The 24,158-nt window shown below is 49.7% G+C and overlaps 2 long non-coding RNA genes across 2 annotated transcripts; one reads left to right on the forward strand and one right to left on the reverse strand.

The window, feature by feature from the left end:
* Positions 1 to 20,624: 20,624 nt before the first annotated feature.
* On the reverse strand, positions 20,625 to 21,442 carry LOC144762070 (uncharacterized). The gene is made up of 3 exons (XR_013596040.1): positions 21,393 to 21,442; positions 21,195 to 21,255; positions 20,625 to 20,745 (listed from the first exon to the last, which is right to left on the reverse strand). It is a non-coding gene; the product is annotated as an uncharacterized LOC144762070 (long non-coding RNA).
* Positions 21,443 to 23,011: 1,569 nt separating this feature from the next.
* Positions 23,012 to 23,829, forward strand: LOC144762071 (uncharacterized). The gene is made up of 3 exons (XR_013596041.1): positions 23,012 to 23,061; positions 23,199 to 23,259; positions 23,709 to 23,829. It is a non-coding gene; the product is annotated as an uncharacterized LOC144762071 (long non-coding RNA).
* The last annotated feature ends 329 nt before the right edge of the window (positions 23,830 to 24,158 follow it).

Raw genomic sequence — 24,158 nt, forward strand, 5'->3', positions numbered from 1 at the left:
AGGGCCATGGTGAGAGCCACAGGACTCTACAGACCTGGGGGCCCTACAGAGGAAGGGACTGTACCAGGGCCATGGTGGGAGCTGCAGGACTCTACAGACCTGGGGCCCTGCAGAGGAAGGGACTGAACTAAGTCAATGGTGGGAGCCGCAGGACTCTACAGACATGGGGGCCCTGCAGAGAAAGGGACTGTACCAGGGCCATGGTGGGAGCCATAGGACTCTACAGACCTGGGGCCCTGCAGAGGAAGGGACTGTACCAGGGCCTTGGTGGGAGCTGCAGGACTCTACAGACCTGGGGGCCTTGCAGAGGAAGGGACTGTACCAGGGCCATGGTGGGAGCTGCAGGACTCTACAGACCTGGGGCCCTGCAGAGGAAGGGACTGTACCAGGGCCATGGTGGGAGCTGCAGGACTCTACAGACCTGGGGGCGCTGCAGAGGAAGGGACTGTACCAGGGCCATGGTTGGAGCTGCAGGACTCTACAGACCTGGGGGCGCTGCAGAGGAAGGGACTGTACCAGGGCCATGGTGGAAGCCACAGGACTCTACAGACCTGGGGGCCCTGCAGAGGAAGGGACTGTACCAGGGCCATGCTGGGAGCTGCAGGACTCTACAGACCTGGGGCCCTGCAGAGAAAGGGACTGTACCAGGGCCATGGTGGGAGCTGCAGGACTCTACAGACCTGCGGGCCCTGCAGAGGAAGGGACTGTACCAGAGTCATGGTGGAAGCCACAGAACTCTACAGACCTGGGGGCCCTGTAGAGGAAGGAACCGTACCAGGGCCATGGTGGGAGCTGCAGTACTCTCCAGACCTGGAGGCCTGAAGAGGAAGGGACTGTACCAGGGCCATGGTGGAAGCCACAGGACTTTACAGACCTGGGGCCCTGCAGAGGAAGGGACTGTACCAGGGCCATGGTGGGAGCTGCAGGACTCTATAGACCTGGGGGCCCTGCAGAGGAAGGGACTGTACCAGGGCTATGGTGGGAGCTGCAGGACTCTACAGACCTGGGGACCTGCAGAGGAAGGGACTGTACCAGGGCCATGGTGGGAGCTGCAGGACTCAACAGACCTGGGGGCCTGAAGAGGAAGGGACTGTACCAGGGCCATGGTGAAAGCCACAGGACTCTACAGCCCTGGGGCCCTGCAGAGGAAGGGACTGTACCAGGGCCATGGTGGGAGCTGCAGGACTCTACAGACCTGGGGGCCCTGCAGAGGAAGGGACTGTACCAGGGCCATGGTGGAAGCCACAGGACTCTACAGACCTGGGGGCCCTGCAGAGGAAGGGACTGTACCAGGGCCATGGTGGAAGCCACATGACTCTACAGACCTGGGGGCCCTGCAGAGGAAGGGACTGTACCAGGGCCATGGTAGGAGCTGCAGGACTCTACAGGCCTGGGGGCCTGAAGAGGAAGGGACTGTACCAGGGCCATGGTGGAAGCTGCAGGACTCTACAGACCCGGGGGGCCCTGCAGAGGAAGGGACTGTACCAGGGCCATGGTGGAAGCTAGAGGACTCTACAGACCCGGGGGCCCTGCAGAGGAAGGGACTGTACCAGGGCCATGGTGGGAGCTGCAGGACTCTACAGACCTGGGGGCCCTGCAGAGGAAGGGACTGTACCAGGGCCACGATGGGAGCCTCAGGACTCCAGACCTGGGGGCCCTGCAGAGGAAGGGACTGTACCAAGGCCATGGTGGGAGCTGCAGGACTCTACAGACCTGGAGCCCTGCAAAGGAAGGGACTGTACCAGGTCCATGGTGGAAGCCACAGGACTCTATAGACCTGGGGGCCCTGCAGAGGAAGGGACTGTACCAGGGCCATGGTGGAAGCCACAGGACTCTACAGACCTGGGGGCCCTGCAGAGGAAGGGACTGTACAAGGGCCATGGTGGGAACTGCAGGACTCTACAGACCTGGGGGCCCTGCAGAGGAAGGGACTGTACCAGGGCCATGGTGGGAGCTGCAGGACTCTACAGACCTGGGAGCCCTGCAGAGGAAGGGACTGTACCAGGGCCATGGTGGAAGCCACAGGATTCTACAGACCTGGGGGCCCTGCAGAGGAAGGGACTGTACCAGGGCCATGGTGGAAGCCACAGGACTCTACAGACCTGGGGCCCTGCAGAGGAATGGACTGTACCAGGGCCATGGTGGAAGCCACAGGACTCTACAGACCTGGGGGCCCTGCAGAGGAAGGGACTGTACCAGGGCCATGGTGGAAGCCACAGGACTCTGCAGACCTGGGGGCCCTGCAGAGGAAGGGACTGTACCAGGGCCATGGTGGAAGACACAGGACTCTACAGACCTGGTGCCCTGCAGAGGAAGGGACTGTACCAGGGCCATGGTGGAAGACACAGGACTCTACAGACCTGGGGGCGCTGCAGAGGAAGGGACTGTACCAGGGCCATGGTGGAAGCCACAGGACTCTACAGACCTGGGGCCCTGCAGAGGAAGGGACTGTACCAGGGCCATGGTGGGAGCTGCAGGACTTTACAGACCTCGGGGCCCTGCAGAGGAAGGGACTGTACCAGGGCCACGATGGGAGCCACGGGACTCCATACCTGGGGGCCCTTCGGAGGAAGGGACTGTACCAGGGCCATGGTGGGAGCCTCAGGACTCCAGACCTGGGGGCCCTGCAGAGGAAGGGACTGTACCAGGGCCATGGTGGGAGCTGCAGGACTCTACAGACCTGGGGCCCTGCAAAGGAAGGGACTGTACCAGGTCCATGGTGGAAGCCACAGGACTCTATTGACCTGGGGGCCCTGCAGAGGAAGGGACTGTACCAGGGCCATGGTGGAAGCCACAGGACTCTACAGACCTGGGGGCCCTGCAGAGGAAGGGACTGTACAAGGGCCATGGTGGGAGCTGCTGGACTCTACAGACCTGGGGGACCTGCAGAGGAAGGGACTGTACCAGGGCCATGGTGGGAGCTGCAGGACTCTACAGACCTGGGGGCCCTGCAGAGTAAGGGACTGTACCAGGGCCATGGTGGAAGCCACAGGACTCTACAGACCTGGGGGCCCTGCAGAGGAAGGGACTGTACCAGGGCCATGGTGGAAGCCACAGGACTCTACAGACCTGGGGCCCTGCAGAGGAAGGTACTGTACCAGGGCCATGGTGGAAGCCACAGGACTCTACAGACCTGGGGGCCCTGCAGAGGAAGGGACTGTACCAGGGCCATGGTGGAAGGCACAGGACTCTGCAGACCTGGGGGCCCTGCAGAGGAAGGGCCTGTACCAGGGCCATGGTGGAAGACACAGGACTCTACAGACCTGGTGCCCTGCAGAGGAAGGGACTGTTCCAGGGCCATGGTGGAAGACACAGGACTCTACAGACCTGGTGCCCTGCAGAGGAAGGGACTGTACCAGGGCCACGATGGGAGCCGCAGGACTCTACAGACCTGGGGGCGCTGCAGAGGAAGTGACTGTACCAGGGTCTTGATGGGAGCTGCAGGACTCTACAGACCTGGTGCCCTGCAGAGGAAGGGACTGTACCAGGGCCATGGTGGGAGCTGCAGGACTCTACAGCCCTGGGGCTCTGCAGAGGAAGGGACTGTACCAGGGCCATGGTGGGAGCTGCAGGACTCTCCAGACCTTAGGGGCCCTGCAGAGGAAGGGACTGTACCAGGGCCATGGTGGAAGCCACAGGACTCTACAGACCTGGTGCCCTGCAGAGGAAGGGACTGTACCAGGGCCATGATGGAAGTCACAGGACTCTACAGACCTGGGGGCCCTGCAGAGGAAGGGACTGTACCAGGGCCATGGTGGGAGCTGCAGGACTCTACAGACCTGGTGCCCTGCAGAGGAAGGGACTCTACCAGGGTCTTGATGGGAGCTGCAGGACTCTCCAGACCTTAGGGGCCTGCAGAGGAAGGGACTGTACCAGGGCCATGGTGGAAGCCACAGGACTCTACAGACCTGGGGGCCCTGCAGAGGAAGGGACTGTACCAGGGCCATGGTGGAAGCCACAGGACTCTACAGACCTGGGGGCCCTGCAGAGGAAGGGACTGTACCAGGGCCACGGTGGAAGCCACAGGACTCTGCAGACCTGGTGCCCTGCAGAGGAAGGGACTGTACCAGGGCCATGGTGGACGCCATAGGACTCTACAGACCTGGGGGCCCTGCAGAGGAAGGGACTGTACCAGGTCCATGGTGGAAGCCACAGGACTCTACAGACCTGGTGCCCTGCAGAGGAAGGGACTGTACCAGGGTCTTGATGGGAGCTGCAGGACTCTCCAGACCTTAGGGGCCTGCAGAGGAAGGGACTGTACCAGGGCCATGGTGGAAGCCACAGGACTCTACAGACCTGGGGGCCTTGCAGAGGAAGGGACTGTACCAGGGCCATGGTGGGAGCTGTAGAACTCTACAGACCTGGGGGCCCTGCAGAGGAAGGGACTGTACTAAGTCCAAGGTGGGAGCTGCAGGACTCTATAGAAATGGGGGCCCTGAAGAGGAAGGGACTGTACCAGGGCCATGGTGGAAGTCACAGGACTCTACAGACCTGGGGGCCCTGCAGAGGAAGGGTCTGTACCAGGGCCATGGTGGAAGCCACAGGACTCTACAGACCTGGGGGCCCTGCAGAGGAAGGGACTGTACCAGGGCCATGGTGGAAGCCACTGGACTCTACAGACCTGGGGGCCCTGCAGAGGAAGGGTCTGTACCAGGGCCATTGTGGGAGAAGCAGGACTCTACAGACCTGGGGGCCCTGCAGAGGAAGGGACTGTACCAGGGCCATGGTGGAAGCCACAGGACTCTACAGACCTGGTGCCCTGCAGAGGAAGGGACTGTACCAGGGCCATGGTGGGAGCTGCAGGACTCTACAGACCTGGTGCCCTGCAGAGGATGGGACTGTACCAGGGCCATGGTGGAAGCCACAGGACTCTACAGACCTGGTGCCCTGCAGAGGAAGGGACTGTACCAGGGTCTTGATGGGAGCTGCAGGACTCTCCAGACCTTAGGGGCCTGCAGAGGAAGGTACTGTACCAGGGCCATGGTGGAAGCCACAGGACTCTACAGACCTGGGGGCCCTGCAGAGGAAGGGACTGTACCAGGGCCATGGTGGAAGGCACAGGACTCTGCAGACCTGGGGGCCCTGCAGAGGAAGGGCCTGTACCAGGGCCATGGTGGAAGACACAGGACTCTACAGACCTGGTGCCCTGCAGAGGAAGGGACTGTTCCAGGGCCATGGTGGAAGACACAGGACTCTACAGACCTGGTGCCCTGCAGAGGAAGGGACTGTACCAGGGCCACGATGGGAGCCGCAGGACTCTACAGACCTGGGGGCGCTGCAGAGGAAGTGACTGTACCAGGGTCTTGATGGGAGCTGCAGGACTCTACAGACCTGGTGCCCTGCAGAGGAAGGGACTGTACCAGGGCCATGGTGGGAGCTGCAGGACTCTACAGCCCTGGGGCTCTGCAGAGGAAGGGACTGTACCAGGGCCATGGTGGGAGCTGCAGGACTCTCCAGACCTTAGGGGCCCTGCAGAGGAAGGGACTGTACCAGGGCCATGGTGGAAGCCACAGGACTCTACAGACCTGGTGCCCTGCAGAGGAAGGGACTGTACCAGGGCCATGATGGAAGTCACAGGACTCTACAGACCTGGGGGCCCTGCAGAGGAAGGGACTGTACCAGGGCCATGGCGGGAGCTGCAGGACTCTACAGACCTGGTGCCCTGCAGAGGAAGGGACTCTACCAGGGTCTTGATGGGAGCTGCAGGACTCTCCAGACCTTAGGGGCCTGCAGAGGAAGGGACTGTACCAGGGCCATGGTGGAAGCCACAGGACTCTACAGACCTGGGGGCCCTGCAGAGGAAGGGACTGTACCAGGGCCATGGTGGAAGCCACAGGACTCTACAGACCTGGGGGCCCTGCAGAGGAAGGGACTGTACCAGGGCCACGGTGGAAGCCACAGGACTCTGCAGACCTGGTGCCCTGCAGAGGAAGGGACTGTACCAGGGCCATGGTGGACGCCATAGGACTCTACAGACCTGGGGGCCCTGCAGAGGAAGGGACTGTACCAGGTCCATGGTGGAAGCCACAGGACTCTACAGACCTGGTGCCCTGCAGAGGAAGGGACTGTACCAGGGTCTTGATGGGAGCTGCAGGACTCTCCAGACCTTAGGGGCCTGCAGAGGAAGGGACTGTACCAGGGCCATGGTGGAAGCCACAGGACTCTACAGACCTGGGGGCCTTGCAGAGGAAGGGACTGTACCAGGGCCATGGTGGGAGCTGTAGAACTCTACAGACCTGGGGGCCCTGCAGAGGAAGGGACTGTACTAAGTCCAAGGTGGGAGCTGCAGGACTCTATAGAAATGGGGGCCCTGAAGAGGAAGGGACTGTACCAGGGCCATGGTGGAAGTCACAGGACTCTACAGACCTGGGGGCCCTGCAGAGGAAGGGTCTGTACCAGGGCCATGGTGGAAGCCACAGGACTCTACAGACCTGGGGGCCCTGCAGAGGAAGGGACTGTACCAGGGCCATGGTGGAAGCCACTGGACTCTACAGACCTGGGGGCCCTGCAGAGGAAGGGTCTGTACCAGGGCCATTGTGGGAGAAGCAGGACTCTACAGACCTGGGGGCCCTGCAGAGGAAGGGACTGTACCAGGGCCATGGTGGAAGCCACAGGACTCTACAGACCTGGTGCCCTGCAGAGGAAGGGACTGTACCAGGGCCATGGTGGGAGCTGCAGGACTCTACAGACCTGGTGCCCTGCAGAGGATGGGACTGTACCAGGGCCATGGTGGAAGCCACAGGACTCTACAGACCTGGTGCCCTGCAGAGGAAGGGACTGTACCAGGGTCTTGATGGGAGCTGCAGGACTCTCCAGACCTTAGGGGCCTGCAGAGGAAGGGACTGTACCAGGGCCATGGTGGGAACTGCAGGACTCTACAGATCTGGGGGCTCTGCAGAGGAAGGGACTGTACCAGGGCATTGGTGGAAGCCACAGGACTCTACAGACCTGGGGGCCCTGCAGAGGAAGGGACTGTACCAGGGCCATGGTGGAAGCCACAGGACTCTACAGACCTGGAGCCCTGCAGAGGAAGGGACAGTACTAAGTCCAAGGTGGGAGCTGCAGGTCTGTCCAGATCTGCAGACTGTGCACGTGTTTTGTGTGTGTGTAGGGAGGGGCACTGTTTTGGTGGGAGCTGCATAGGTGGTCTGACCTGAGGGGACCAGTGAAGCAGGGGCTATCCTGTCTTATTGTGGGCTAAAGGGTTGTTCTGTGGGAAGGAAGTGCACTGGTGGGAGCCATGGGGTGTTCAGGTCTGGTCGGTGGTGGTCCTCATAGAAGGGGGCTGTCCCACTACTGGTGCAAGCAGCAGGTGTTCAGACCAGTACACCAATACCTCTAGGGGTGACAGAGTGGCACTTTACAAATGTTGAGAAGGAGACAGCGAAACAGGCATGGCGCGGTGGAAGGATATTCTATGGTGGTGGGGTACGGATTTGCAGGAGAACTGTCAGCTGTGGCAGGTTAAAGGTATTTTAGAGGAGCGTGGTGAGGCGCAGCAACATGATCTACTAGTGGGGAGGATGTTGAGGACGAAGATCTCCTCGCTGTACTAGTGGTGGGCGGTAGTATATCCAGGCATTCTGGTGCTGGGAGCAGGCCTGGCTTTTGGCACGTCGGCAGCAGGGCCATGCAGCGGTCTCCATAAATAGCGCTGGGAAGAGCCGATAGCGGAGAGGGGTGGGCTGAGGCATGGAAGGGTTGGGAGACTAGCCAAGAACTACAACGACAGGAGTAAGAAGCACCGGTACACAGCAAAACTGCAATAGCAATGACATTAACCAGTACAGCACAATAAAACTATATCCAAGTAGCAGCAGCAATGAAGTGAAAAAGAGCAGGAGAGCCTAGGGAGAACAGCCAGATCGAACCCGTAGGTTCACAATGAAAGATGAGTGAGCTGGCCACGGAGCATGCTCAGGCAGGAGGAAAGAGTTAGATGACTCAATGTGTGTCCTCTATTGTCAGTACTAACAAAGTAAAATGTTTTTGTATAGCTGTTAAAACCTTCTTGGAGCGTTTCCAAATGCTGGGACGTCCGTCTACAGCCCCCGTAAATGCATTTTTTGGCACAAAGTGATGCAGGAGCCCGGGGTGTCTCAGGCGGGTCTGCACACCGTGCCTCCGCAGCTCGCGCTGCACGTGCTCGGGATCAACAGTGCGCCGAGCTCATCAGTGGCACCTTGAACTTACATGCACCTTGAACTTGTGTTTTTTTTAGGTCGACCTCTGCCAATGCGCTTGCGCATTGCAGATGTCTCTCTATAGTAGCTGAAACAAACTCTTTGAACCAAGCGCGGATTTGGATTACATGCAGTTCATGTGCCCGTGCACGCACTTCAGCAATGCCGAGAAAGCTTCACACTTCAAAGGCTCCCTTCCACCCTTCCTTTGATATCCACCGCGCGTGGCCTCTGCCTGTCGCCTCTCTGTCCTTCACAGCCCCTCTCTGTCGTGAATCTTAGCTTAGTAAAGAAATCTCTGGGTCCTAGCGCGCTCTCGATTTTCTCCTCCAAGATGTCTCCTTTTCGGTTTCTACGTTTGCATCTCTCTCGCACGCCGCTATGTCAAGTTTTTAATGCATCTTACTCCCCTTGCTTGTCTTACTCATTTCGTTTTTCCAAAACTTGCATTGTATTGTATTGTATTGAACTTGTCCTCAGCCCCTCCCCACCTTTGTGCCTAGTCTCCTAATTCTCGTCTGTCCCCACACCCCTGTCCGCTCCGTATTTGCATTTGTGTAAACAGGCATTTCCCTCCACCAGTGCATCCCTAGAGTCCACCCCCCTACCAGTCATTTGCATCAAACCTTTCCTCCGTGGCTGCGAAGGCCGCACTAGACCTTTCCCCACTTGCTGCTGAGGAGGCCCCACTAGACTTTTCCCCGGGTTGTCGCTTCTGTCGATCACTGTCTTCCAACCAGCGTCACTGGTCCCTGCAATATCTTTTCAAGGTTGACGAGCCTCACTGGACTCTCCCGAGTCCACATCCTCCGTTCTGTCCAGGGTTGAAAGGCCTGATTGCCTGCCGGGAAGTGCTAAACTCCCAGACAAAACTTCTTTGTCCATTGGCACGCATATCCACCTCCAAGTAGCTCCCTCCAAGACACCCCAGTGTCCGAATTACTGGTACCCACTGCCCTGCCCCTGCACTGCCGTGGTGGACCCCCCGTTCTCTTCCTGTTGAATACCTTCGTAGGCTTCTTCTCTCGACTCATACCTGCAGTGACCTCTCCCTCTAGCCCCATACTGCCTCCTGCCGCATTCTCCTTCTGATCTTCCCTCCATTGGCCCTGCTGAAATGCCTCACATGCCCTTTCACGTGATGGGAGCCTTAAGCCCCACCCCTGCATCTCTAATGCATCGTTTGTCGCAGCCCTGCTGACCTGCAAAGCTGCTGGGCACCCCGCCTCCTCAGCGCCTGTCTCGCGCACCACAGGAGCACTCCTTGCACGCTTCCCATGCCGCACGCATCCCTCCTGACTTAAATGTACCGCTGCTGCCATGACAGCCTGCAGATGCTGGCGATCACCCATGGCACCAGGTAAGGAAACTGGTCCGGCTACTTAATGGGCCTCATGTCCCAGTGACACTTCTTTCTTGCTCCGCAACGTTTTGGGGTGCTGCAGCGAACATGTAAATATCACAACTGTCATTTCCTCTAGTGCCCTCCTCAGTGGCCGACGTCGGATCAAGCTGATAAAATATATTCATTAATCCAAGAGGTTCGTACCCAAGACGCCCATGGCAGCTCAATAAGTCAACAGCTCAAACAATTGTAATACCTAACTCGCCGTCAACTCAATCAAAAAATGCACGCATCAACTCTAGTTCAATATCATAAAGCCCAAAGAATACCTAGAGGCCAAAGACTAGCAATCAAGCCAATGTTTTTCCGTTTTAAGCTCAATGCCAAATTCATGGAAAAATGGTATAGCATACTTAATAAATGCTCAATAGACCTGATACTCCTGATAGTAGAAGAACTATCGAAAACCATAAGGGAGTTAGAGGAAGAGATCAACATACTAAAAATGGATTTGGAAGCCAGATTGGAGTCCAATACATGGCAGATGAATCTGGAAGGCATAAACCAAAAACTGGATAAATACAGCAAGGAACTACAGGAGGGGAAGTTACGTAAATACAAACATGATACAATAGACTATAAGCTCAATGAAGTGTAAACGTGGGCTAATATTTATACACGCAGAAGATTTGATCCCAAAAAAACAACAACGACAACTCACTCATCAGAGGAAAGCTTGGTTACAGACAAGGAGATTACAATCAATAGGGGACCAGTTAATGTACCCTCACAAACAACAAGAGTAACCACTGAATCTACTGAAGCACAACCAACAAGCAGTAGTGTGGCTTTTTTGTCACAGGTTCAAAACAAAGGGCTACAACGCACGCAACAAACAGGCGGATCCAGCGAAATCGGCCGACCAGGCGAGGAAGCGGCAGGCAAATCATTGAGAAGGGGGGAGGACAGTGGTTTAATTATAAACATCTCAACCATAAACTTAACCAAACTCCAAACTAAAGTCTTGAACAAAGGGTTATCATTTGTACCCACCACAAGAGCGAATGAAATTGAAACTGAGGCAGCTCAGTATCGGTTTATGAGAACCTTAAGATTACGCCACTTCTTCACAAATGTTATGGAACCCAATACACAAACCTTGCAAGACCAGGGTGGACAATTTAAACCTAAAAGTACCTTCCAACCACCGGTCTCACATAAAATGTTGGACACCTTCGAGATCATGGTCAAAAAGGATATTGAGACATTGGATTTTAAGAAAATGAAACACCAGAATTTAACCAAAACAGAACAACATACTCTACAAAATCTCACGAATAACAAACAGCTTACAATCCACCCAGCAGACAAAGGGGTAGCGATAGTAGTAATGGACACTGCTTACTACAAGAACAAAGTTGACACACATGTGTCGGATAGTAACACCTATCTGCAATTGGAAATTGAACCCACTCAACAAATACAATTAATGCTGAATGGACTACTACAAGATGCAGTGGAACAAGGATGGATAGACACAAAGACCCGGGCATATCTAAATACAGCACACCCTAGATGTCCTAAATTATATATGATCCCGAAAATTCACAAGAACCCACAAGATCCACCATTCAGACCAATCGTATCGGGGTGTGGATCAATATTTGATCCCCTCAGAAGATATCTGGATTATTTTTTGCAGCAATTCGTTCAAACTTGATTTCACCACTGATTTTTTAAATAAACTTGCAAATCTGTCTCAGGACTACTGTAAAAGCTGGATACTGTGCACCATCGATGTGGTTGCGCTTTATACTTCCATTCCCAACACAGCTGGACTAGAATCCATAGAATGGGCACTGTTACAGATGGGAGACCTACAAACTGAAAAAATCTTTTTACTTAAATTGTAAAAATTCTGCCTACAGAACAGTTATTTTGAATGGAATGACCGATATTTTGCCCAACTCACGGGAACATCCATGGGATTTTTGGGAGCACCGGCATATGCCAACATCTTTATGGCTTAGTTTGAATCAGAAAATTTGATGAACTCACCACAATGGTCACAAATTAGGATGTATTGTCGATTCATCGATGACATCTTTTTAATTTGGCAAGCTCCGATTAAAGTGCTGGAACAGATGATCATGGAACTGAACACAGTGAATCCCAGAATACAGGTTACAGATAAAATTGATTCCCGGACCATAGACTTTCTTGATGTAAGAATCATCAAAACAGAAACAGGTTTTCAGACGGAATTATACTTCAAACCAACAGATCGCAATAATGCTTTGGCTTACAATAGCTTCCATCCGAGAAGTCTAATCAGCAACTTGCCATTTTCACAACTCATAAGGATTAAACGTATTTGTTCAGAAACAAACACATGTTTGATTAAGATGGATGAACATTTGCTTAAGTATGAAGAAAGAGGTTATCCGATGGACATGTTGAAGCAAAGTAAAGAAAAAGTCATTAAAATGGAGAGAAAGGATTTGTTACTAACTCAAGTCAAAACGACCAAAGACAAAATGGCATTTGTATCTAAATATACCACCCAATCAAAAGCAATCAAAAAAATCATCAACAAAAGATGGGAATTATTATCCACTGAACCAGATTTTAAAGGCCTCTTCAAGGAAGTACCACTACACGCGTATACCAGAGGGCGAAATCTGACAGAAATTCTTAAACACCCAAAACCACAAATCGAGGATACAGTGTATAAAGGAACAACACGGTGTCAAAATTGCATACACTGCAATAATGTCATCACAGGAGATATATTCAATCATCCAACAACAGGAAAAGCAATCAAATTAAGGCATACAAGTGATTGCAACGCCCAAAATGTGATTTATGGCATTAAATGCCCATGTGAGAAGATGTATGTGGGAAAAACGGAGCGCAAAATTAAAATCAAAGTCACGGAACACAAGAGCAAAATCAGAAATTTAGCATTATCTTCACCATTAGCACAACACTGGAAAGAATTTAACCACTTTATTTCCCAATTACGCTTTTTCGTCATAGAGAAACTAGCAATACAATAGGGCGTGGATAATAGACAGAAATTGCTCCAACAAGAGATATTTTGGATCAAGACTTTACAAACAATGTCCCCCAAGGGGCTAAATGACAGATACGATCTATCCTGCTATTTGTGAAGGACAATTTAACACAAGATAGGATTACCTAAAGGACTTTCGCCTTTTAGTCTAACAAGTATAGTGCCACTAATAGATCAAGAACAATAACTTTAGAACCTTGTTCAATACATTGAATTAACAACTTTGTCTCTGTGTCTAGAGATCATTTGATACATTGTAAGTATAATTTTTTTGTAAAATAGTGGTCTTTTACAATGTGTTAACACAGATCAGACGTACATGAGATATTTGGAGTGTTATATCCAAGCTATTGATGAGCCCTCATCATGGGGATTTATTCAATGTATATGGATATGCATAAGTATTTGAAATTACAGATCAAACATGTCTCCAAGGCCATTACCACATCTTTCAGGTTTAGATAACTGATATCAAGCCTTAACATTACATTGAGAGTCATATACAACTGTTTATATTAGATAGTCCCACCATCATTTACAGTTTGGCCACTCACTGACACAAGTAAAACAACGAAGCCTTACCACTTTTCAACCGGTCTTTTATTAAATACACATTCAACCTGAATCACTAAAATGCACAGACACTAAGTAATCGGAGCTTTTTCGCATGCAATATTTTTTGTAATAATCGATTTATAAACATAACAACTCATTTCAACAGGGAGATATTTGAATATAGTTAAAATATATCGGTTATTGTGTAATAGGTTCATCTGATCGTTCTATTTTCCCTCCACTGTAAAATGGCGCCAGATTCGGTACGAGTAACTTACAACTAGCACCATAGTCCGTTTTCAGTGTTAGAACCTCCAGCCGTGTATTATCTTCACAGCCGTCTATGGCGGCCACTTTCGAAAGACTCGGCGTTCGTAAGAAAGTTCGGTCAATATTACTCCGAGGTATGTTAATAGTCCCTTAGAGCCTCTCTAGCTATTCCCCGTATATATATTTCTCTGACCATGGAGTTCTTTACAACATGGCCCATTCACACTCGTATCTGTGTTTTTTTGCAGACACTCGCAGCTAGTCAAACTTACAGGTAGGAACTCCATTAATTTTTACTATGCTGGCAACAGCGAGTTGGATCGCGAAAGAAATTTAACAGAATATTACTACATCTTTAAACATTTAACAGGTTTCCGACCAACAGCTCTCAAATACAGGTAGGCTATGCAATTTAATTGCATATATACTCTTTCTCATGTATCCATTGTGATTGTCATGGTATACATAGGCACAGCTTTAATACGCTACATTTGTGATCTTTATTACAGCATTAATTTGAACCAGTCCAAAGTACCCCTGGGTAAGATATACATTCAACCGTGTTTAAACCGACCCTTAAATTGTGACACGAGATACATAATAAACAGACCTTTTTTCACTTCATAGGCGTGACTCTACAGACACTTTTTTCTAATAGAGGTAGGCATATTCTCATTTAATTAGATCTATTTACAATTAGCTACCATGGGCCCACATTTTAAAACACACACTTCCATTTTTTCCTTTTAGAATTGCCCCTGAGGAAGTCACCGTTGGGTACCGAAATGCATCGGGCGTGTCAAAATGTTAATGCTGATTGAAACATAATATGATATGAGTAAATCATTATAATGTACAAAAGTATAAGTGATTTATAATTTCAAAGCGATTGTGATGAATTTATGATTTGTGTCATATAATATGAATTTTGTTGAAATCAAAGAAAATTAAAAAGTATGAATAATGATGGCATCATGAATTAATTTAAAATCACAAACAGATTAGGTGTAGGAAAACACAGAGTGAACAGTGCATGATTGGACTAACCAACTGGCTAGTCTTACCTATAATTCAACGTAGGAGTGACAGCCCTCTACAATCATTGCACCAATTTACAAGGAGGTTTAAAATAGAACAAACCAGGAGTGCTCCTCACGAACCCTCAATCACTTTTCGACTTCTTACTGCAACCACACCAGCCTGAGGTTCGGGCTCACTCAGCACCACCACAGCACCACTCAGCACCACCACAGCACCACTCAGCACCACCACAGCACCACTCAGCACCACCACAGCACCACTCAGCACCACCACAGCACCACTCAGCGCCACCACAGCATCACTCAGCGCCACCACAGCATCACTCAGCGCCACCCCAGCATCACTCAGCGCCACCCCAGCATCACTCAGTACCACCACAGAACCACTCAGCATCACCACATCATCACTCAGCACCACCACATTATCACTCAGCAACACCACAGCACCACTCAGCACCACCACCAAAATAGAACAAACCAGGAGTGCTCCTCACGAACCCTCAATCACTTTTCGACTTCTTACTGCAACCACACCAGCCTGAGGTTCGGGCTCACTCAGCACCACCACAGCACCACTCAGCACCACCACAGCATCACTCAGCATCACCACATCATCACTCAACGCTAACCCAGCATCACTTAGCACCACCAAATTATCACTCAGTACCACCACATTATCACTCAGCACCACCACAGCACCACTCAGCACCAACACAGCATCACTCAGCACCACCACAGCACCACTCAGCACCACCACAGCACCACTCAGCACCACCACAGCACCACTCAGCACCGCCACATTATCACTCAGCACCACCACATTATCACTCAGCACCACCACAGCACCACTCAGCACCACCACAGCATCACTCAGCACCACCACAGCATCACTCAGCACCACCACAGCAACACTCAGCACCACCACAGCATCACTCAGCACCACCACAGCATCACTCAGCACCACCACAGCACCACTCAGCACCACCACAGCACCACTCAGCACCACCACATTATCACTCAGCACCACCACATTATCACTCAGCACCACCAGAGCACCACTCAGCACCACCACAGCATCACTCAGCACCACCACAGCATCACTCAGCACCACCACAGCACCACTCAGCATCACCACATCATCACTCAGCGTCACCACATCATCACTCAGCGCTACCCCAGCATCACTCAGCACCACCACATTATCACTCTGCACCACCACATTATCACTCAGCACCACCACAGCACCACTCAGCACCACCACAGCATCACTCAGCATCACTCTGCACCACCCCACCACAGCATCACTCAGCACCACAACAGCATCACTCAGCACCACTCAGCACCATCACAGCACCACTCAGCACCACCACAGCATCACTCTGGAACACCACAGCATCACTCAGGGCCTCCACAGCATCACTCAGGGCCTCCACAGCATCACTCAGGGCCTCCACAGCAGCATTCAGAGCCTCCACAGCAGCACTCAGAGCCTCCACAGCATCACTCACGGCCTCCACAGCATCACTTCAAATATGTTCTCTCAATGTTTCAAGCTTTATTACAAATGTCAGAAAAAAATGTTAAGCCAGCTGTCAGGTAATCTCGAGGCTGATCTCGATCTCCTGCAATCATGGTTTATGGAGAGACTGGACAAATTAGCCCCTGTGTCGACTGCCCGTAAAACTATCTGTAGGACTTCTGCCCCTTGGTTCACTCCCGCTCTGACTGAAAAGCGGCGACAGTGCAAGAAAGCCGAAAGGATCTGGCGTCGTCACTATGATTCCATTGCTAAGTTGGCTTACAGGGAATGCATTAAATCATACCATAATGACATTCTGCTGGAAAAGAAATCCTATTTTGCCAAAAGAATCGAGGCTGCCTCTAACATCAGTAAAGAACAATTTTTGATAGTTAAGGAATTCACCTCTCCTACAATGAGTACGCCTACTTGTCGTCACTCCGAATCTTGGGTCACCCAATTAGCAGACTTTTTTGCAAATAAAATTAGGTCCATTCAGGACTCCTTTCCTCCCCCTGGTACTGAAGTAGCTTTTTGCACTCCTGCCTTCCCTTCTCTGTCCCTGACTGCTGTGGGTCCCACCCTTTCAGAGTTCCCTTCTCTCTCTCATTCAGCCTCGCTGGACTTTCTTACCAAGCTAAAGTCAGGTTCCCCATTGGATCCCTATCCGGCCACATTTTTCGCCAAAACAGCACAAGCGATCAATCCCCTAATTAATCCCGTTCTCAATCTATCCCTTGGCACGGGAGTGGTCCTTCCAGCTTGGAAGCAGGCTCTTATCTTGCCGCTTCTGAAAAAGCCAAATTTGGATCCTTTGGTTTACGCCAATTATAGGCCTATTTCCCTTCTTCCTGCAAAGGTCGTGGAGAGGCATGTCCATAATTGCCTTTCCAATTTCCTGGAGACCAATAACATCCTGCACTGCACTCAGTCTGACTTCCGTACTAACATGAGCACGGAGACAGCGCTGCTAGAAGTAACGGAGGCAATTAAGGAGGTCTTGGATTCAGGGGGTAAGGCAATGTTGGTGATGCTTGATCTCTCGGCGGCCTTCAAAACCGTCCCCCACAGCGGTCTCCTTTCCAGACTCTGGGAGATTGGTCTGCGGGGGACGGTGTTCAGTTGGTTTGCGTCCTTCCTAGCGGACCGCAGTCAAACGGTCTGGGCCCCCCCGTTCTCTGCCGTGGTGCCGCCTTTGGAGGAAGGAGTTCCGCAGGGCTCTATTTTGAGCCCTACTCTCTTTAACATATTTATGACCCCCTTGGCGGCACTGGCGGAGTCTTATGGTGCCCGTATCGTTTCGTACGCTGACGACACTCAGCTCCTCTTCTCCTGCGAGAAGGGCTCAGATTTCAATGGGGAGAGTATCAGAGGTTGCCTCGAGGCTGTTTTCGAATGGTTCCAGCTCAATAGCCTCAAGTGCAACTCGGACAAATGCAAGGTGCTCTTTTTCGGCTGTCCCTCCGACCCTCGGTGGCAGTCTTGGTGGCCCGAGGCCATGTTTCCTCCCTCCGCCGCTTCTAATATGGCCAAAAATCTGGGAGTGAAGATCGACAATGGCCTTACCTTGAAGCCCCAGATTCTCGGCCTAGTTGGGAAATGCTTCGGCCTGCTTAAAATGCTAAGGAAATTCCTTCCCTTGCTTTCTTTGGCCCATAGAAAGATCACTGTGCAGGCACTGATAGGATCTCGCTTGGACTATGCCAACGTACTCTATCTCGGACTTCCGGAGTATCTTCTTTCACGTTTGCAGATAGTCCAAAACTCGGCTGCGCGTGCCATTTTTTGCCTCCACTGGAGAGCCAGCGCAAAAGACCTTTTGAAAACCTTGCACTTGCTTCCAATTCGGAAACAAATTGTTTTTAAGATGCTCACTCTGGCCTTCAAGGTTCTCCATGGCACTGGTGCCAAATACATCAGGAAACGGTTGTTTTTTTACCAACCATCTAGATCGCTTAGGTCAGCTTCGCTGGCCCTGGCTTCTGTTCCGGATATAAGACATGCCCGCATAGGAGGCTGTTCTTTTAGACGCTTGGTGCCTCCGCTGTGGAACGCCTTGCCGGTTTCTCTGAGAAAGACTGTTAACCTGCTTGCCTTTAGAAAAGATCTTAAGTCCTGGCTTTTTGTTCAGTAGTGTCTGGCATTTTTTCTCCTGCCCCTGTTCCACATCGGGTTCAAAGTGCCGGGACACTCCTCGGAGTAGCTGAGCGCTATATAAAACTCATTTAACATTAACATAACATTAACATTAACATTAATATTTCACTTCTGTTCTTGCATTTTCGTCACAATAAAATACACTGAACATAATCTTCACAAAAGTTATTTACAAAAGTTTAAGCTATTGCCATTATAAATTGCAATGACTTTTATTTAAGTATTAATTATTTTAAAAAAATTAAAAGCCATTGTTATTTGTAATATCAATACATCTAAGTCACGTAATTACAAAACATGTTGCATTACAAATGCTATAGGTGTCACTTTTGCGAAAGTTATAACTATTGGCATTGTAAATGACAAAGCTATTAATTTAGCTATTTTCAAAACCAGCACATAAATAAAAAAAATTGTCATTTACAAGACCAATAGCTAAAACTTTCCTAATGCGAGACCTATTGCATTGCAAATGCTTGTTTAAACTTGAAGAACAAATTTTATTTAAAAACATAGCAGCACTTAATGAAAAGTTAAAAACAAGGGTTGTAAACCAATGCTTTGGTTTAAAAAAAACACAAATATGTCAACCACAGTGTCTTGTGCCTCCCGAGTCAGTTGGGTGGACACTCACTGATGAATCGGGTACCAATGGGTGCTGCTTGGAGACACCTGAATGGTACATTCTGTTATCGGCTTTTAATAGTTAATCAAATCAAGTATCACCTCCCATAGCAGCATTGTGAGCGCTTCAGTGTTCCATAAAAGTCTGGTGTAACTAGATCCACCAAAAAGGACACCCTTTCCCCCTCCGTAAGCAACAGAATAATTCCCACAGGACACCGTATCCACCTGCAAACTACACTGTGCGGATGAAACAGCATTGTACAGGATTTCATTACAAGAACGGAGGCTACAATATGCAATGACTTTTAATTGAAGATCCAAGCCAGTCGCATCACAATAAAAAGGTTCCAAAAAGAACACTGAGATACATTAAGACATTACACATAGCAACCATCAGCCTCTTTTAAATGCAGCTCCAAGCAGATAAGTAGCTCTTATTTTTCTCCCTTATCTTAACACTATTGTCATTTATTATTGTTATGGATCTTATTTTCTGGGGAGGTTTAATTTGAGATTGAGTTATTTCTCACTATTTATGCTGTTGAATTCTCTTTTATCTACCCTTATGTAGTTTTACCTACACTTCCTACCCCCCCACCCCCCCCCACCTCCCCGGATCTGCAATTTACGGAGATCCTACCTTCCCCTTTCACTGGTTAGGCTTTAACCTTGACGCCTTTACCCCCCTTTACGAGTCACTCCCCCCTCGTGAGCGCACATTTGTATTCCCTCGCACGAGATCGGCACGAGAGTTACTTTGCCGAATTGAAGGCACATAACTCAGATTATTCATGATTTTGCCCGAATTGAAGGCACATAACTCCGATTATTTATGATTTTGCCCCCGCAGTGAACCATGCGCCTGCTCTCTCACACGCGCTACCTTGGGAGGCACAGAGACAATTCCCGCTTCGTGAACGGAAGCGAATTAATAAACACCGTACCTTTCTCGCGTCGAGCTGCCAGACAACCCTTGCTTCGTGACTGAAGCAAACTGACTAAACGTCATACCTTTTTCTACGCCGAGCTTCCCTCTCTGCCTGAATCCCGATGAGGGTAACAAGCATATGTTTATTAGAGGAAAGTTCCCTGGCCAGCCTCATGCTTCGTGAGTGTCTCGCCTAGGGACTTTCCTCACACCCCATGACAGTTGAGATTCAGCTGTTCATAGACGCCGGAGCCTCGCTATTTTTCGCTCGCAGAGCTAGTGTCAGGCCTGAAAAGATTTTTTTTTAAAAAAAGGAGTTTAAAGGCATTTGATTTATATGCCTATATACCTATATGCTTAACTTCTCTCTAAAGATTCCCTTTCTTTAGATCACCCCTTTGCTTCACCCCATTTCATAAAAAATATATATATATATATTTATAGAACTAATGGTGAATAGTCTCATACATAGAAAAAACAAAAATGAAGGAGTACCACCAGTGGGAATTCACAAGTCACTGTGTTGGTGGATGGTTTTCACAAAATAGAGGAAAACTCTTTTTCTTAAAAACCCCTCACTCATCACCTAGTGATGACATGCTTCATCATCGGGGTCCACCCTAATGACCTAGCGTCATCAGGGTGTGCTTCAACACCTGATTACAGTGGAGCAGGTTTGTGAGTGGTGGTGTGTGAAAAATGAAAAAAATCAGTGAGTTAAAAATTGTCCTGGTTTGAACTTGTAAAATAAAGATTTTTTATTGGCAAGCAACTGGACAATATTAAAATAGTGGCGAGATAAAAATAGGGCAACAATGAACCCGTGTATCTCTATAATTAATAGGGTCTAAGTGTTAGGTCTACATGTTTCAACCTTATTGGTTAAGGTTAACCAGGTTTTCGTCAGGACCATACAACCACGTGGTGGACGGTCTGCGTCCCCTAAAAGACGCACCCAATCCTACCACATGGGACCACTGGATGGCGAAAATGCGCCCGTGGTGTAAGCTCGCTCCACACTGGGTGAGCTAAAAAATCAAAAAACCTGTAAAAGAAAATACCGACATTTGTCAAAGTATTGAACATATTTACAAGCCTGTAACGTAGTGCAGTGCTTCAACGTTGTGTCAGCATGCTGTCACACCCAGTTACATGGTGAATTCAGTGGTAGCATCCAGCGTCTAGCGTTACCAGTGTTGGGCTCTACTCCAGCATACTTCTAGAGGAGGGAAGTGCAGGTGCGATATGTGGGACAGTGTAGATTACCCACAACTTTCACACAGAGGGAATATCGTAATTTTCTCTATTCACAACTCACACGTGGTTCATAAAATGGTCACCGCGTGTTACATCCTCGCATACCGACTAGTTTGGTGCGAGACTATATCCAATTCGATCGTGCATGCATTGTCAAAGAGAAACTGTACAACACAAAGTGAGACACACACAACAAAGACACACGACAGACAGAAAGTATATATAACCAAGGCTCACTCTCAATGGAGTGTTCAGGGACTTCATGGGACGGGGGAGGTTACCCTCTTTAAAACGTATTCTGAAAGAGAGTGATATTTTTTAAGAGGTAGATAAATGCGGGTAAGGAATATCTTCCAACTCGTGTCCTGGGCGCGTTCGTTTTTGGCGCTTGTTGAAAAAAGACACGCCCGCAGTGAAACGGGTACTTTTACTTACAGTTAGTTGCCGAGGTATTCAGTTTGTAACCTACTGCCTGCACCGCCCCGCTAGTACTGGGCTGGGTGAAGGCGCGAGTGAAATAGAGTGTCGGCGCTTCCGTGATGGGCGTGGTTGAGCCGCAATCACGTGGGCGGAAGGCCGACAGGGATGCAAGGACGGTGGCCGCATAGCCTCAAATGGTAGCAGTGAATGTCAGAGATCGAATCTCGTGTAGGGTAGTAGGGTAAAGCCCAGGCTAGGAGGTACAATATTTCAAATTACAAAATTGTAAAATACTTAAGAGGTCATGAGGAGTATTTCAGATAATGTATACAAAGACCTGAAAGGCTGATGGAATATTGGTGATCGCATCCTATTTAGCCATTTCAAAGGGGGGTTCTGAGATAGAACTGGGGTGTATATTACCAGAGGACCCCGACAGGAGACCAATGTTATGATTTAGGCGTGGTCATACTAACCAGAACGGACCATGACTTGATAAATTACAAAAGTGCTACAGTCATGTTTATGGACAACTCATTAGATGGTTAGGAGTAGGCTGAATATTACTCAAAGGGTAGGCTTACAGTATTGAGGCCCAAGGGACATTATCATTCAGGCCCGTGATATGAGTGGAAAGTCGGTACACCCAACGTTGTTCCTTCTCATGTAGGGTCTTGTGAGAGTTGGGTCCATTTGGAATCTGCTCAATGACAGTCCATCTCATGTCATTAGGAGTGTGATTAGCATCAAGGAAATGGTCAGTCAACTTGGTGGCATTTTTTCTGCAGCGTATTGTGCTACGATGTTCGCAGATACGTTGTTTGACCTTTCTGGTCGTCATACCAACGTAGTTCTTTCCGCAGATGCATGTGATCATGTACACAACGTTGGTGCTATTACAATTTGTGTGTTTACGTTGTTCCCACACTCTGCCTTCTTCAAGATTCAGTGTTTTAGTGTTCTCTGTCAGATGACATGAGATGGACTGTCATTGAGCAGATTCCAAATGGACCCAACTCTCACAAGACCCTACATGAGAAGGAACAACGTTGGGTGTACCGACTTTCCACTCATATCACGGGCCTGAATGATAATGTCCCTTGGGCCTCAATACTGTAAGCCTACCCTTTGAGTAATATTCAGCCTACTCCTAACCATCTAATGAGTTGTCCATAAACATGACTGTAGCACTTTTGTAATTTATCAAGTCATGGTCCGTTCTGGTTAGTATGACCACGCCTAAATCATAACATTGGTCTCCTGTCGGGGTCCTCTGGTAATATACACCCCAGTTCTATCTCAGAACCCCCCTTTGAAATGGCTAAATAGGATGCGATCACCAATATTCCATCAGCCTTTCAGGTCTTTGTATACATTATCTGAAATACTCCTCATGACCTCTTAAGTATTTTACAATTTTGTAATTTGAAATATTGTACCTCCTAGCCTGGTCTTTACCCTACTACCCTACACGAGATTCGATCTCTGACATTCACTGCTACCATTTGAGGCTATGCGGCCACCGTCCTTGCATCCCTGTCGGCCTTCCGCCCACGTGATTGCGGCTCAACCACGCCCATCACGGAAGCGCCGACACTCTATTTCACTCGCGCCTTCACCCAGCCCAGTACTAGCGGGGCGGTGCAGGCAGTAGGTTACAAACTGAATACCTCGGCAACTAACTGTAAGTAAAAGTACCCGTTTCACTGCGGGCGTGTCTTTTTTCAACAAGCGCCAAAAACGAACGCGCCCAGGACACGAGTTGGAAGATATTCCTTACCCGCATTTATCTACCTCTTAAAAAATATCACTCTCTTTCAGAATACGTTTTAAAGAGGGTAACCTCCCCCGTCCCATGAAGTCCCTGAACACTCCATTGAGAGTGAGCCTTGGTTATATATACTTTCTGTCTGTCGTGTGTCTTTGTTGTGTGTGTCTCACTTTGTGTTGTACAGTTTCTCTTTGACAATGCATGCACGATCGAATTGGATATAGTCTCGCACCAAACTAGTCGGTATGCGAGGATGTAACACGCGGTGACCATTTTATGAACCACGTGTGAGTTGTGAATAGAGAAAATTACGATATTCCCTCTGTGTGAAAGTTGTGGGTAATCTACACTGTCCCACATATCGCACCTGCACTTCCCTCCTCTAGAAGTATGCTGGAGTAGAGCCCAACACTGGTAACGCTAGACGCTGGATGCTACCACTGAATTCACCATGTAACTGGGTGTGACAGCATGCTGACACAACGTTGAAGCACTGCACTACGTTACAGGCTTGTAAATATGTTCAATACTTTGACAAATGTCGGTATTTTCTTTTACAGGTTTTTTGATTTTTTAGCTCACCCAGTGTGGAGCGAGCTTACACCACGGGCGCATTTTCGCCATCCAGTGGTCCCATGTGGTAGGATTGGGTGCGTCTTTTAGGGGACGCAGACCGTCCACCACGTGGTTGTATGGTCCTGACGAAAACCTGGTTAACCTTAACCAATAAGGTTGAAACATGTAGACCTAACACTTAGACCCTATTAATTATAGAGATACACGGGTTCATTGTTGCCCTATTTTTATCTCGCCACTATTTTAATATTGTCCAGTTGCTTGCCAATAAAAAATCTTTATTTTACAAGTTCAAACCAGGACAATTTTTAACTCACTGATTTTTTTCATTTTTCACACACCACCACTCACAAACCTGCTCCACTGTAATCAGGTGTTGAAGCACACCCTGATGACGCTAGGTCATTAGGGTGGACCCCGATGATGAAGCATGT

Source organism: Lissotriton helveticus, chromosome 6 (genome assembly GCF_964261635.1).
Source record: "Lissotriton helveticus chromosome 6, aLisHel1.1, whole genome shotgun sequence".
Taxonomy (NCBI): Eukaryota; Metazoa; Chordata; class Amphibia; order Caudata; family Salamandridae; genus Lissotriton; species Lissotriton helveticus.